This window comes from Notamacropus eugenii, chromosome 5, assembly GCF_028372415.1.
Source record: "Notamacropus eugenii isolate mMacEug1 chromosome 5, mMacEug1.pri_v2, whole genome shotgun sequence".
Taxonomy (NCBI): domain Eukaryota; kingdom Metazoa; phylum Chordata; class Mammalia; order Diprotodontia; family Macropodidae; genus Notamacropus; species Notamacropus eugenii.
This window is the reverse complement of record NC_092876.1, coordinates 454,988,326-455,002,956: the sequence shown is the minus strand read 5'-3', so window position 1 is coordinate 455,002,956 and position 14,631 is coordinate 454,988,326. Positions and strand designations below refer to the sequence as shown.

The 14,631-nt window shown below is 39.1% G+C and overlaps 1 pseudogene; it reads left to right on the top strand.

Moving 5' to 3' along the window:
• Nucleotides 1-6,531: 6,531 nt before the first annotated feature.
• On the top strand, nucleotides 6,532-11,460 carry LOC140508057 (large ribosomal subunit protein uL1m pseudogene; annotated as a pseudogene).
• The last annotated feature ends 3,171 nt before the right edge of the window (nucleotides 11,461-14,631 follow it).

The window sequence follows — 14,631 nt, the reverse complement described above, 5'->3', positions numbered from 1 at the left end:
CAGGTGATCCTCAGAATCTTCCTAAGACAGTTCAAATGGAAGTGATTCAGCTTCCTGGCATGGTGCTGGTAGACTGTCCAGGTTTCATAGGCATGTAGCAATGAGGTCAGCACAAAGGCTCTGCAGACCTTCAGTTTGGTAGTCAGTCTAATACTTCTCTCACATACTTTTCTTAGGAGCCTCCCATACACTGAGCTAACTCTGGCAATGCGTGCATCAACCTCATTGTCAATGTGTACATCCCTGGAAAGTACACTACCAAAGTAAGTGAACTTATCCATAGCATTCAAAACTTCTCTATTTGTTGTAATCAATGATTTCACATATGAATGAGGTGGTGGTGGCTGATGGGGCACCTGTGTTTTCTTGGTGTGAATTATTAGACCAAAATCAGCACAGGCAGCAGAGAATGGATCCATACTTTGTTGCATCTCAGCTTCAGAGTCTGCATTGAGTGCACAATCATCTGCACACAGAAAATCATGCACCAACACTCCCTCCTCTTTGGTCTTGGATTGTAGCCTTTTCAAATTGAAGAATTTACCATCAGTACAGTAGTTGACCTTGATGCTGTGTTCATCCTCATTGAAAGCATTTGTCAATATGACTGAAAATAATCATGTTAAAAAGCATGAGAGCTAGCACACAATCTTGTTTCACTTCATTGGTATAATGCTGTACAAGTGTGGTGGAGATGTTTTGAACCATAATCATGATAACTCACATGTAATACCTAGGAACAAGAGACTATTGTGGCTATGGATCCTGGGAAATTAAACTCTAAGAAAGAATAGCACAACACCCACCTCTTTTACATCATCTTTTCTGGTGCTTCTTTAGCAGGCATTTCCTCTTCCTCAGCTTCCTCATCCCCCTTGGATTCCTTGGCTTTCTCAGCTTTCCTAAAGGCAGCTTTCACAGAAGTAATCTTCCATTTTATAGGGTGTGGTATCTATAGTTTCTTCTTCAGAGTCATTCTTATCTGCTTCACCTTCATCACTATCATCTTCCCCTCATGCTCAGAATCTTGGTTAGCTTGAGCTGGTCTCATGTTTTTTTGGTTTTGAATGGCTCAAATTTTTCATCCTCCTCATCTTCACTGTCCTCTTCTTCAGATTAACTGTCATCTTTTTTTGACATTCTTCCCATTTTATCCCCTTTTGGGGTGGTGCTGCTGCTGCTCCTTTAGCTGGAGTGGTTCCTTTCCTTCCTGATATCAGAACTTTGGCTGAAGTTGTCACTTTCTTGGCCAGAGTCATGGCAGCCTTTTTATTAGAAATCCTGACTGCTTTTTTAGCATTAGTGGTGGTAATGATGACGGTTTTGGGCTGGAAGTACCTTCTTTGTTGGGGTAATCACAGCCTTCTCCCTCTTCTCCACTGCTTTCTTCTTTATTTTCTGAAGTGTCCTCACTTCTTCTGTCTCCTTTTCAGAAGGTACCATTTTATTTGAGTCATCATGATTTTTAGCATTCCTCCAGAGCTTTACTATGATGGCTGAATACAACTAAGGGGTGGAGGGTGCAGATCCACCAGCAGAGGCCCAGCAACATTGGTGGTGAAGGAAAGGATTCCATGGGCAAGCAGTCCTTTGCTGACAGAGGCTGAGACCCCATTACCCTTATACTGGGAAATTTATCAGTTAGGTATAAAATTAATGTGCATGAAAACTGACCTTGTAATAAAAAAGTTGGGGGAGTCTATTTTTATGATTTCACCTTTGGTGTGGATGTTCCCTTTACTCATTGATAACTGCAAGACTGTTTGTCATGTTGACAGAAATGGAAATCAAGTTTTCTTGGGGGGTTTATAACATAGATTCAGGTGTGTTGAATTTGAGATGTTACAGGATATCAGGTAAGTAATTTAACAAACCTGAGTTCCTTTTTTATGGTAAGGGTAGAATGTTGCTGTTCTGGACCTGGGATTTCATCAATACAGGGAACTTCGGGTGAAAATACTCTCCTATAGACAGTCAACTTATCGTCTTAAAGTGTTGTCTAGGCACTTCAAGGTTATTATCCCCATTTTATATTTGAGAAAACTGAAGCAATTGGGGTACATAAAACAATAGCCTTCTGACATGTGTGTGTTATGTGTATGTATGTATATTCTCTCTCTCTGTATACACACACATGCACACATGTATTTGGCACTATATACACAGACATCTATGTGTGTGCATTTATTTTTATATTTGAAATGGAACTATGATTTCTTTGGCATAGTGAACTTCCACTGAGGAAACATATATGGGCGATGAAAGTCTTGTAGAGTAGCCTGGAGACACTGAGAGATGAAGCGACTGGCCCAGGATGATCTAGCTGCTGAATGTCAGAAGCAGGACTTCAACCCAGATCTTTCTTATTCAATTCCAGAAGAGATTTCAGGGCCTAGGTACGTGCATTAAATAGGTGTTAGGGGAAGGAAGGAAGGCTATACTTCGCTTATTCTTTTAGAGGTGATTAATTTTTGTTTAACTAACTGGACAGAAGTTGCATGGTAACCTTCATGAAGTGAGCAACGAGGTGATGGAATGAGGGCATTTTAAAAAAATGTTCCAGAGAAAAAACACTCTTAAGTAAGTACAAGTCTGGTCATGGCATCTCAACAAAGACATCCTAATACTTCAGAAGTTTCCCCAAAGGGCAAGTAAAATGATTGGAGGCACAGGAGATGTAGTGGTGAGTCTAGGGATTTCTAGGAGTGTTGGCTAAAAATATACAACAAATTTAATGATACCAATCATGAAATCCGTCTTAACTTGCTAATGCAAATCCAAATTGAATTGACTTCAGCTGTATCATAGAGGAGCATTGTTCCCCTCCCAGTCCTGCAAGGTAGTGGGTTTCTTAATTACCTGAGTGAATTCTGAGCCCTGTTCTGTGTAGTCGCTGTGAGTGACAATCACATTTATGGAACTGTTTGCATAAATTGTGTTGGGCCAATTATAATAATAATAAACATTTTTCTATCCTGTGTTTTTGGACTTATTGAAGTGATTTGACTTTTACTTTTTTCGTTGAAATTATGAATGCATGCAGATTGACTCTACTGATTAATTATGGATGGCTCCCTGCGTGACACATGGAAATGATGATGGCCATTTAAATCTAAATCCAACCCCAAGCTGCTGTCAACAAGCTCTGTGCTTATTCATAGACCTTCCTGAAAGAGCATCTCACCAGAATTTCACTGCATAAGGTCACAAAATGTAGCAAAAATAGCAATAGATTAGAGTACATCACACATTACCCTTTTCTTTTTCCACCAGTAATATATATATATATATATATTCTTTTTTAGAATTAGACTCAAGAATCTGTGGGGTACAAAATTCACAAAAATCACAGATAACCCTTCCTGAGCCTCAGTTTTCACAGAAAACTATCCTAGCACTGAAAATGGGCTCATACACCAACTGCTACTATTCCTGAACATAAAGGTTGTCTATTCAGGAATGAGAAATCTACAGCCTCAAGGTCAGATGTGACCTTCTAGTTCCTCAAGTATGGCCCTTTGACTGAATCCACACACCATAGAACAAATGCCCTTAATAAAAGTATTTGTTGTATAAAACTTGGACTCAGTCAAAAGGCTGTACCCAAGGACCTAGAAGGCCACTCCCACCCCAGATATCATTTCACACAAGTGGTCTTTCAGGTTGAAAACTAACAATCAGAGAAGGATGAGTATCTCCTAAAGAAGATCTCCCCACATTTGGAAACTTACAATTGTTAATGTTTTCTCTCTGGTTGAATCTAAATCTGTCTCTCTCTAGCTCTAGCTTTTATTCCTGACTTCTGAGACAAAGCAAAACAATGGAACATGGCATATTGTAAAAGGTAATGAAATTGAAATCAGAAAACTTTAATTCAAATCTTAGCTCTTCTGATTTGAGTCAGCAGGAGGTAATGTGGTATAATTCCAAAATTTAGCCAGTCAGCCAAAAAACCTTGATCAAGTTCCCCACCATGTTTCAGGCTGGGTATGCAAAGAAAAGTAAAAGGTAGTCCTTGATGTCATGGAGCTCAAGGTGCAATGAGGGAGACAACATACAGACAACTCCATACAAACAAAATATTTACAAGATAAATTTGAAATTATCCAAAGAGGGAACTAAAATTAAGAAGGATCAGGAAAAGCTTTTTATAAACAGGCCTTCCAGGAAGGCAGGGAAGCCAGGAGATGGAGCTGAGGAGGGAGATAGCATTGTCTATGCCATAGTGTGTTTTTATTTTTTTCACTAAGTACTTCCCAATTGTATTCTGATCAAGTTTATTCTCCAATAGGGAGTTTTATGGGCCAACAAGTTCCATACCTCTGATCTACTCTACTCCTCCCACCCAAACCTGAAAATTTTATAGAGGATGATTCTGAGGTTAATGTATGCTAAATCTCAAAATCACAATAGTGGTAACTAGAATAGTAGATTTGGAATTGGAAAAGAACTTGTAGATAATGCATCCCTAACCTCTTACATTAAAACTGAAGAAACTGGAGAGAAAAGCTAAATGATTCGTCCAAGACCACACAGCTAGGAAGTGATGGAGCTAGGATTTGAACCTAGGACCTTTGGTTCCAATTCCACCTAAACTCATTGTTCAATGATTGACAGAATCCACACTCAAGTGATTCTGCACCATTGGCATTCATCATTCAAGCACCATTGGCATTCATCATTCAAGCTCCATTCTCACGCCCAAATACTTGATCCCTTATTTCCATGCCCTTAAACCTCACTCCCCTGTAATATGCCACTCTAAGGCTACCAGCTCTATAGGAAAAAAACAACAACCAAACATGTTTGCATCTTAAATATTTTCATTTGAGAAGATTAGATTGATTTGGTATCATCTTTATTGATCCTATTTACAGTTAATTTACTTTATCCTGTAACTGCCTAAGTCATGGTTCTTTATCTCTGAACTTGGTTTAAAAATTCATCTGACCTGTAATAAGTTGTTTAGAAAACCAGTTATCCTACTACTCACTGTTGTATTCTTGCCTCAATGAAATCTGCTGTTCCTGAGGGATGCATGTAGACACCCAGGAGTCTGGTCTAGTATCTTTACACTGCCAACATATCCTTGAAGGATGTCTGGGTTGCTACTGAATGAACCTGACTCTGATCTACTCTCTCTAACCTTGCAGGTGGACTCAAACAATGAACTTTTCTTAATCACAGAAGTGAAGGAGGGTATTGTTGCTAGCCTCTCATTACCAGTTTCCAACCAATCATATTGTCCTCCTTGGCTCAACTCTGCAACTAATGATTTCTTCACTCTCATGATGCTGCCCACCCTGTAACCAATCATAACTTGCTCTCATTTAAGAAGACCTATTTTTATTCTGTACTCCCAAGAAAATATAAAAGAGGAGCCATCCTGCTGAGAGTCTTTGGATTAAACTGAAGCAATTCATTTATCCCTTTATTGTCAGAATGTGCACCTTGTTGATAAATTGTCTTTTTCAGAGACTATTACTTTGGTCTACCCTTGCTAAATTTCACTCAGGACACATTTCCCACCCTTTCCATCTTCTGACCTGACAGAGACTTAGCTTCATCCTCATGACAGAGCCTTCCTGGTTTTTCTAGAACTGGCTGAATTGTCACTAATTTTCCTCAACTTCCAAGTGGAGGGGAGGGCAACTGGAATACTCCTTGCTTCCCATTCCAGGTCCCAGAGCTTTCAGATTCTTCTTCTACCACTTCCATTCAGTGACTATTCCTTCTTTGCAGTTCACTGAGTATATATCTACCACCCAATCAAAATCCTAGTAACTTTTGTCTATCAACCTTCAGAATATTCCCCTTCTTTTTGAAATGAGTTCAGTACCTGACTGAAGGAATCTAGTAATCTTTCTTCTTCAAATACTGTTCTTCTACTAGGGAACCTAACATACATACTAAAACTCTCTCAAATACCTTAACCTTATGTTTCCTCAATTTACTCATTTCACATGATCTAATTCTCCACTCCACCTCAGTCACACACAAAGACATCCTCTTCACTTGAGTCGCTTGTCTCCTTGTTTTGTCCTAGATCTTGTTTGGTCAAACCGCAGCTTTAGGTTACTCCTACTGTCTGTTGCCTTCACTCCTATTTGTGTGCTGCTGAACAAAACTGGAGAAAATCACTGCCCACTCCCCAGGCATTCGATCTTCTGCTTCTACACCTACATCTACAAGCCTAAAATGCATTCTCATGAATGACTTGAGAAACAGAGGGAGCTATTTTTGTCATCTACCTAGAACATTTGCTAGCACTCCATTAGAGTTACTTTCCATAATTTTTGGCTAATTTCCCAAAGAAGTGTTTACTATTGTTAATTATTGCTGTTGTTTTCATCTTTTGTTTTGAAGAGGGCCAAAGACATCATGGAGTGATGTCTTGACTTGCATGTGAATTGTGATTTAAGTGGGGCTGAGTTGCAAAAAGTCATCAGTTTTATTTTCTCTTCCAGATGAATCTAAGTTCAGTGGCAAGACAAACGTCAGGATGACCAGTCATGGCCCAGGATGCAGTACATGGCCTTAGAGTCTTTGATGTCCAGCTGGGCTGTAAAGGCATCACAGCGCCTGCGTCAGCCACCTTCATGTTCACTGGAACCAGTTGTTTTCATTTACCAGTTCCATTGGGGGAAATCTTTGGGTAGACATTTCCCTGTTGTTTACCCTCAACTTGTGTTAGCCTGTTTGCCAAGATGGATTTTCCAGGGTGTGGTCTCTGAATGTGCTGGAGTTTCTGAAGCTACAAGTGAGAGCTGGGTGCTAAATGAACACAACGGTAGGGAAGAACTCAGGTTGAGCAAAGGGCTCAACATGCCATCATACCAGAGGGGTTAGTCTTCCCTGAACACTCCGTATATCTCCCCATACTCAATGAAATAAAACAATAGTTGTGAAAAAGGCAAATGTCTTGATGTTTTTCATGGGGTATTCCTTGGCTATGATGTAAGAGAGAATTAAATGTAAGATTATAAGATTTTAATCTATAAGGAATCCTAGTAATCTCCATTTTGGCTTCCTACAAAAGCTATAACTTTTGACTTGGTTGATCATTCCTTTCTCCTCAATGCTCTCTCCTTCCTTAGTTGCCATGACACTGCTATCTGCAATATATTTCTCTGTATACCTGTGAAATTACTCCTTCTCAGTCTCCTGTTCTGGATCATTATCCATGCCCCATACCTTGACTTGGATAAATTCTGGTATCCCAGAAGTTTCTGTCCTGGATTCATTCCTCTTGGTGTATTCATTATACCTCATGGAGTCATCTCTATATAAATTACTACCATATTTATATTACTAGCCCGCGTCTTCCTCCCAAACTCCAGGACTGTACCACCAGCTGCTACCTACATATCCCATAGTTATCCCAAAATGCAATGTGTACTGAATAGATCTCTATATTTCTCCCTAAACTTGTCCTTCCCCTAAACTTTCTTATTTTGGTTATATGCATAATCATCTTTCTATTCACCCAAATTCACAACCTTGCAGTCGTATTTGATAATCCATTTTATCTATAATCCATATTTGATAATCACCCTCATATCCAAACAGTTACAAAGTCTTGTTGATTTCATATCCACGATATCTCTCTCACTTTTTTTTCTATGCAATGCTTACATAGCCTCTATATGGATTCACTCATTATCTCTTACTTAAACTAGTATAAATGGCTCCCAAGTGAATTTGCTGTTTCCAGACTCTTTCCTCTCTAATTCATCCACCATAAGGTCTCACAATAATCTTCCTAAAGCACAGGTCCATTTTAAAGATTCTCCACAAGAATTTCTTTAAGATAAAATACAAACTCTTTGGCTTCAATTTATGTTCCTTCACAAACTTGCTTTCATGCTATTTTTCTCATGTGGATCACAAATGTCTTATTTGCTCTTGTCCATACTTGACAGTCCATCTCCTGATTCCATGCCTTTGCATAAGTGATCTTCTATGACTAAACTGGATGTTTTCCTCGTGTGCCCCTTGTAAAATGCTAAGATAATTCCAGACTTAGCTCATACAACACCTTCTATAGGAAACCTTTCTCTTGGTTATTAGTAATCTCCAAATTATCTTGCATTTGATTACAAGTTTATTTATTTCTAGCACCTAGTAGAATGAAAGCTCCTTGAAGTTAGGGATTGGGTTTTGTTTTCTTTTTATTTCAGTCTTTGTACTTCCACCACCTGGCATGGTAGCTTACAATGTGTGTTTCAAGGATTTTGAAAATGCCAAGAAATCACCCTTTTAGGAGAATAAGGTGAAGATTAGTTCAAATTCCCCCCAAAAGGTAGTGTCTTACTTTGCTTAAGCAAAATGTCTTCTTAGTTCCCTATCCTCCCATTGTTCCATTTGTTTCTGTGTTTTTCCATCTGCTGTTTATCCCTTCTCTGTTTATCCAGAGAGGAGAATGATTGGAGGTAGGGAAGAGGAGGGATGAACTGCTGACTAGTAGCAGAGTAGTGAGAATAATATTTTATTCATCAGCTAATTTGAGAATATGCCATAGAGGCTGTAGAACCCACACTATTCACAAATTCTACACCAGGCAAAGAAATATGCCTTTCAACATGCACATTTTCCACTGTTAAAAATTCTAGTAAAGGACACCTGCTAAATTTTATTTTATTGAAAATAATATTGAGTCATAGAGAGCCAAGATGGCATATTAAAGACAACACAGCTGAACTCTCTCAACATTACCTTCCAAAGAACTTTAAAATAAAGCCTCAAGTCAAATTTTGGAGTGGCACAGCCAAAAGAAGGTCAGGCTAAGAAAACTTGGGAGGTTGACAAGAGAAGTTTGTGACTCCAGGGTATCCAGTCCCTACACATGCAGTGGTAGCTGCAACACGTACAGCAGTAGAAGCAGTAGCAACAACTTTGAATCCTCTCGGCCCAGAGAATGTAAGGAGATTGGAAAACAGATCAGAAAGAGATAATAGGGGACCCTTTTTCTGATGGTGGGTACTGCGGGCATTGGTTGTCGATTCTATTGCCCATATGTAGTTATGGGTAACAGTTCTAGGGGAGAGAGGGGCACTGGGGAGCATTCACAAGGTTGTAGAGGCCCTGGTCTCAATTCCAAGGGAAAGAGGAGTGCTAGAACTAGTAGCTGCAATGAACTTGGGGCTCTTTCTCAGTAAAGACCAGATGAAAGATGAGAAGAGAAGTGACCACACCTCTCCCTGCATCATACCACCCTGGAAATACTGAAGACCAAGAAAAGTAGGTGTGGAAACAGTATCATGAAAAAGCCTGAAGCTTGAGACAGTGCCTCCTCACCTCAAGGTGAACATAGTCCAACTTTTATATAAAGTTCAAATTCAAGAAATAGATTGGGGAAAATAAGCAAACAACAACAACAAGAATTTGATCATAAAGAGTTACTATGGTGGCAGAGAAGAGCAAGCCATAAATGCAGAAAACAAAGATGTGAAAATAACCACAAAGACTAAGAAAAAAGCTAATTGGACCCAAGTCCAACCAGAATTTCTTGAAGAGTTAAAGATATGAGTGGTAGAAGAAGGTTGATAAAAGAAATGAAAGTGATGCAAGAGAATTATGAAAAAAGAATTAACAATTTGGTGAAAGAGGCACATCAATACTGAAGAAAATAATGCCTTAAAAACAAAACAGACTTGGCTTAGTGGCAAAAAGGCACAAAAACTAAATGAATAGCATTTTTAATAGAATTGCCCAAATGAAAAAAGAAATACAGAATCTCACTGAATAAAATAATTCCTGAAAAACTGCTTTTGCATAAAGGGAAGCTAATGACTGCAGGAGACATCACAAAATAAAACAAAGTCAAAAGAATAAAAAAAATGAAAAAAGTTAAATATCTCATTAGAAAAAGAAATGACTTAGAAAAGTAGGAGATATAACTTATGATGCAGCTCAGTGCTCCAATGTTTTTGATATATTTATGTTTTCAAGTCAAATCATTAAGGCTCTCTTTTCAGTGGCTGGTGACAAAGGAAGTAGAACCCAATGAAATGTGGCCAAGGGGGAAGAAAATTTCCATTGGTACCAGAGACAGCTTCTGTCCAAATTCACTTATAATACTTTTGTTGCATCTTGCATTGTAAATGTTCAGGCCAAATGACATGTCGCATAAAATCTGAAGAAGAAGAAGGAGAAGGAGAAGAAGAAGAAGAAGAAGAAGAAGAAGAAGAAGAAGAAGAAGAACAAGAAGAAGAAGAAGAAGAAGAAGAAGGAGGAGGAGGAGGAGGAGGAGGAGGAGGACGAGAAGAAGAAGAAGAAAAAGAAGAAGAAGCAGAAGAAGAAGGAGAAGAAGGAGAAGAAGAAGGAGAAGAAGAAGGAGAAGAAGGAGAAGAAGAAGGAGAAGGAGAAGAAGGAGAAAAAAAGAAAAGAAGAAAGAGGAGGAGGAAGAGGGTGAGGAGTAGAAGAAGAAGGAAGAAGAGGAGGAGAAGGAGGAAAAGAAGGAGAAGAAAGGCTCTAAGGTGTAAATTTCATATACAAAAGCAGATAATACGGAAGACCTAAAGACTATGTTGAGACTGAGTCTGAAGACAATATCTACCCAAAATGTATGTTCCCAAGACAGATTTATGAAGTGGAGAACGCAATTAGTTTACTAAAAAAATGTCAATTTCTGAACTACTCTAACCTAAAGCAAGCTTTCAATCTTGATTGGATAATGGATATGGCACTGGAAAAGAAGAAAAAGATGGCATCATTTGTCAGTACCCTTAATTTCCCATATTAATTTACTTCAAAAATTAATAAAATTCTAGTAATTACAGAGAACACATCAGAAATTAAAACAACAAAAGGAAATGGAACTGCATTTGTAGGAGGATCTGTTCTGATTCAGAAGACATTGGATGATTACATTCAGGCGAATTTTTATGTAAGCATTTCACCAATCATGTCAGCACTTCAATGTTTAAGAAGGAAACTAAAAAAATTCCAAGACTTTCCCCAAATTCCATCATTCAATATATTGTGAAATGCTTGAATTCTAAAATAAAAAAACTAGACATGATATTGTGGTAGTTGAGGAAAGAGGGAACTTTCTCAAGACCCAAACAGCAATGCTGGATACGCCAACTAAAGAGATAGCTGCTAACAGATAGCAGCTAATATGCAAGCAATTATTACTGATGTCTGCAGGCAAAAGCCACAGACTAGAGGATATTTTGTGGTATGTGCATTTCTTTGCAGTGCAATAAAACAAGGATTATTATGAAAGACTGAGCACTTATTACCTCAAGAAAAATAAAATCAGAAGAAAGTATTAAATATCTTTTAAAAAATCCATTTTGGAATATATTATTGAGGGTCTTATTTTCATCATGGCTTTCTGGTAGACCAATAATTCTTAGATTTTTCTGTCCTGGGTCTATTTTCCATGTCAGTTGTTTTTTCTCATGAGATGTTTTATGTTTTCTTCTAATTTTTCATTCTTTAGATTTTGTTTGACTAATTTTTAATGCCTTACAGAGTTATTAGCTTGTAGTTGCCCAACTCTAATTTTAAATGGATTGTTTTCCTCAAATAGCTTTTGTTGCCTTCCTTTCCTTTTGTCCAATTTTTCCTCATAAGGAATTATTTTCTCCAGTTATGTTTTGTACCTCCTTATCCATTTAGCCAATTTTACTTTTTAAGCAGCTATTCTCTTTGGTGATTTTTTTTTTCATTTTTGTCAATTAAATTTTTGAAATCATTGGTCAGTTTTTCTTCTTCCTCCCTAATTTGACTTTTACAATTCTCCTTGAACTCTTCCCAGAATATTTTTTAGACTTGAGACCAGTTCCTATTCCCTTCTGAGGTTTCAGATGTGGGTGCAGTGCCAATGCTGTCCTCCTCTGAATTTATATTTTGATCTTTCCTGTCTCTAGGATAACATTCCATGGTCTTCGGTTTTATAATTTGCTTCTTGCTCATGGTGATTGCCTTTTTCCTGGCTTTTAAAGTGGATCTTTGCTTTTGGGGCACAGGAGGCTCTGTCCCACATTTCTTTTGCTGGGAGCTTATTAGGAGCCTGGTTACTGGCTTTGTATGTTGTGGACTCTGGTTCTTTCAGCTAGAAGCTGGCTGGTATGTGCCAAGGCCAAGGCTAGGTACAGTATTTCTGAGTTCCCCTGGGGTTGCACTGAAGCTCACAACATGAGGTGTGGGGGAGGGATGGTCTGGACACTGGAGGTCACCTCCTTCCCTAGGGCTTTGCCAGAGCATGGGCAGGTTCAGTGGTTGGTGGACCCCCATTTATGCTAGCGTCTGCCCAATTTGCCTGGCTATGATAAGGAATTCCTAGGATCCTGGTGTTGGTGCTTACCAGCTTCAACCCCTCTGGGGCTCAGAATGTCTTGCTGGTTGATCTCCCTAGCTTCATGAGCTAAAAGACTGTTGTTCCCCTTCTGCTGGCCCCAATATTTCAGGATTTTTCCTGGGGCAGTTTTCTCTGGGATTTTCAAGGTCAACAAAGGGAGAGTGAGACCACTGACTGTTTCCTCCTCCATCTTTGCTCCTAAATTATGAATGGAAAGAATCCACTGATCACCTCCTGAAAGAGACTGCAAAATTAAAAACTTCAGGTGCAGTGCACAGACCCAGCCAGCATGTGACATGCAGACCAGACCAGCATGTGGCACGCAGACCAGAACAGCACAGCAGAGACAGGAAATGGAACAGGCTTCAGGACACCACCAGCAGCAGTTCCCAGATTGCTCAACCCACAAATGTCACAGACAGCTTCAAAGGTCATTGGGAGGGCTCCTTCACACAGGAGAGGGGAGCCCAGTCTGGGCCTCCATCAGCAGGCACTGCAGGAGCAGCTGCCACCTTTGGAGCACTCTGCCTAGAGCCCCTGGGGGAATTGAACAGCTGATCTGAATCTTAGCCTTGAGTGGCAGCCCTAGGAGAACTCCACCTAAAGGTCCAGGAGCAATTGAGCCATTGATCTGATTTTCAGTTCTGTGCTCCACCCAGAGGTGAGGAGATTTTCAGCCCTAAGCTCAACCCAGGGGTGAGGAGGAGCAAGAGCAGTAGATCTGGAGGCAGTTGTGCTGAGGGAATTCCAATTTCAGATTCTGGGCAGAAGTTTTTGGTTGCTCCCAGACCAGCGTGCAGACCAGGAGAGAAGTAAACTCCTCTCCCTTGATTGTGCCACCTTGGAGGAACTGAGAACTTAGAGGTTCCCAGAGTATACCCTCCTCTTGACAAAGGACTCAAAAGTCAAGTAACTGGATGGGAAAATATCCAAAAAAGGGAGAAAAAATGAGACTATAGAAGGTTACTTTATTTGTGAACAGGTATTTTTTTTCATCCTTTCAGATGAGGAATAACAAAGCATAATATCAGAGGAAGCCAAGGCTTCCATGTCCAAAACCTCCAACATAAATACTCAATGGTTTCAGGCCATGGAAAAGTTCAAAAAGGATTTTGAAAATTAAGTAAGACAGGTGAAGGAAAAATTGGGAATAGAAAAGAGAATAATGCATGAAAATCATGAAAAGTGATTCAATAACTTGCTAAAGGAGACCCCAAAAAATGCTAAAGAAAATAAGACCTTTTAAGATAGGCTAACCCAATGGGCAAAAGATGTCCAAAAAGCCAATGAGGAGAAGAATGCTTTAAAAAGCAGAATTAGCCAAATGGAAAAGGAGATTCAAAAGCTCAATGAAGAAAATAGTTCTTCAAAAATTAGAATGGAACAGATGGAGGCTAATGACTTTATGAGAAACCAAGAAATTACAAAACAAAATGAAAAAATGGAAGATAATGTGAAATATCTCATTGGAAAAACAACTGACCTGGAAAATAGATCCAGGAGAGACAATTTAAAAATTCTTAGACTACCTGAAAGCCATGATCAAAAGAAGAGCCTGGACATCAACTTTTATGAAATTATCAAGGAAAACTTCCCTGATATTTTGGAGCCACGGGGCAAAATGAATATTGAAAGAATCCATAGATCATCTCCTGAAAGAGATTCAAAAAGAGAAACTCCTAGGAACATGGTAGCTAAATTCCAGAGTTCCCAGGTCACAGAGAAAATATTGCAAGCAGCTAGAAAGAAACAATTTAAGTATTATGAATATACAATCAGGATAACATAGGATCTGGCAGCTTCTTCATTAAGGGACCTAAGCGCTTGGAATATGATACTCCTGAAGTCAAAGGAACTAGGATTAAAACCAAGAATCACCTACCCAGCAAAACTGAGTATAATACTTCAGGGGAAAAAATGGTCATTCAGTGAAATAGAGGACTTTCAAGCATTCTTGATGGAAAGATCAGAACTGAATAGAAAATTTGACGTTCAAACACAAGAATCAAGAGAAGCATGAAAAGGTAAGCGAAATCATTAAGGACCTTCTAAAGTTGAACTGTTTACATTCCTACATGAAAAGATAATATTTGTAACTCTTTAGACTTTTCTCAGTGTTTGGGTAGGTGGAGGGATTACACACACACACACACACACACACACACACACACGCACGCACATTGACAGAGAGCACAGGATGAGTTGAATAAGAAGGGATGATACCTCAAAAAAAATTAAACAAAATTGAGGGGTGAGAGAGGAACATACCGGGAGGAGAAAGGGAGAAATAGAAAGGGGCAAATTATCACTCATGAAAGAGA